The following is a 2,461-nucleotide window of genomic DNA, read 5'->3' on the forward strand; positions in this document are numbered from 1 at the left end:
GCGTGGCGACAGGGGTGATAACCGGATCGCGACGAGGCCGACCGGCCAGCCGGACGGACTGCCCGGCGGAGTTGCTGCTGCTGCTACGCGCGACACTACTCTGAGAGTGGCAACGCACCGCCGGCGCCGGCGACGTTCGGCGTCGCGCGCCGTATACCCTCACGTCGAGCGTTGCGCGGGCTTTGTCGGCGGCCGCGCCGCCGCTGATCGTGGACCCTCTCTCCTTCCGTCGCGCCTCTCTTGCTCTCAAGAGTCTCAGACCTCCTCCAGGCTCCAGTTGCCACTGTTGCCAAGTCTGTTTGAAAGTTATCCGTTATATTGTGATTCTCTCAAAATTTTAGCTGTAATTTGGAATTCTTTGTATTTTCCTCTGCAAAAGTTACTTATTTACTATGAAATTCTTCTTGTATCTTTAAAAAATTTAAAAAGAAAAAACCTTCAAATCTGGTAGAAATTCCATTAAATTGGCAATACTCTCCTCCTAGTTTTTCTCGATCGAGTCCAAGCCAACAGCAATGAGTGTCATTCCTAGCTCTAGCCGTAGAAAAAATTATTTCGATAGCGGCAAAACGCGTACAGAATTCACGCCATTCGTTTTTTCTTTCTCTTCATTTTTTTATTTTTCTCTGTTCCATTTGCTATAAGGATGCGTTCCATTTGAAACTTACAATCCTCGTGGGCATTATTTGTTCTTATTTAACATGTGATAAATAACAAGGATGAAATAAATTTCACGAGCGCCAAGTGGAACACAGCCGAAATGCCCGGGATAGCGCGTGTCAGATAAGATTTTTTTTCACAATCAGAACTTCTTCAATGGAGAACTTGATGAGTTGGAGCATTACACCTGCTGACATCATGTTGAGACTGGCGCAACAAGCAGAAAGATTCCGTCGGTCAAGCAACTCGATAACTGCGAAGGCAATCCTAAATTTTGGCATAATTTTACTTCGCATTCGATTATCCACAATCTGCTCACATTAGTCCATAAAAAATAATTTTTTGTCAATCTAAAAAAAATTATAAATAAATAAAAAATTCTAGCATCTCTATATGTATTTTTTTTTAAATTACATACGAATGGTTGTCCATCAAGTACAATAAAGAGAAGTACAAGAATGGATTGAAATTAATTGAAATGGATTCAGATTTTCAGAAATATTGATTCACGAATGTTAAAATGAATACTTTTCAATCCTGTATACATTTTTATTCATTTATAAAAATTAGAGTATATCTCCAGGCCTTTTAATCTAAAAATAATATTAGCTTTCTCTGTGCACAAAAAACACATTGTGAATACTGTTCAATTCAAAATTTTGAATAAAAAATGCAGTTTTTCAATCCAATTGCATCTAATTGAATCCAATTGAATCCAATTAAATCCAAAAAAAAGTATTCGCTATTTAAAATATTTTCGGATAGAAAAAAATTTCAATCCATTTTAATCCATTCTCGTTTGTTGAGTACGCATGTGTCCATACATATTGTCTTTTGCCCACTTTGCAAAACTAAATTATAAACAAATTAAAAATTTAAAAAGTTCATCACGGCATTTATAAGAATCATAAGTGCGTTTTTCTCTAAATTACGTAATATGGAATTCGATTGTCCACGATTTATCAATATTTGTTTATAAACAATTATTTGTTAATTTTGTAAAATATGAATGCAAATATTGTTACAAGTAACCTCAATTCAATTTCGCACGCAAACAGCTGATTCGCGATTTAATATGCGATTGATCGATAAAAAAACCGCGTAATTTGAACCATAATGAAATTGTTCAGATGATTATTTTTCAACAGATAAACCTCTCCGAGGTAATCTTAAAAAAAAAAAATTTTTTTTGTTTCTCTGTCTGTCTTGTCGTGCAATTATTCATATTTAATAAAAAGATATGTAAGCTTCATTTCTGTTATAATATAATAATAGGATAATATAATAATAGGAAGTATATACAGGGAGATGTGAGTTACAAGTCACACACAACTGCAAAGAAAAGGAAACGTATGCGTTTCTGATTAAAACAAATTTTATACTATAATCAAAATAGCTGCTTATACTTCTCAAGTATATATCGTTTACAAAGCTAATTTGATTTAACATGTATATATTTATATTTTGACACAATAATTATATCTCCATACAATTTTGTATGAAAATATAATTAACGCAATATATTAATACTATATGGCTGGCTATTGAGAAGAATAATAAACGGAAAATATCGCTATAATAACATCGGTATTATTGAATAAAATGAAGTTCGAGTTGTGTCGTAAGCGAGTCATTACATCGGAATGTATATATGTATATTATATTTGAGTATAAAGTATTTTCGAGATTATCGCTCGTAGGATAACGCATTGCAACTGTCGTACGACAAAAATCAACTATAAAACGAAGTCGTGATAAGTTTACAGAGCACAACAATTAGGGATATATTACGCTACTGTAT

Source organism: Atta cephalotes (assembly GCF_000143395.1).
Source record: "Atta cephalotes unplaced genomic scaffold scaffold00032, whole genome shotgun sequence".
Taxonomy (NCBI): domain Eukaryota; kingdom Metazoa; phylum Arthropoda; class Insecta; order Hymenoptera; family Formicidae; genus Atta; species Atta cephalotes.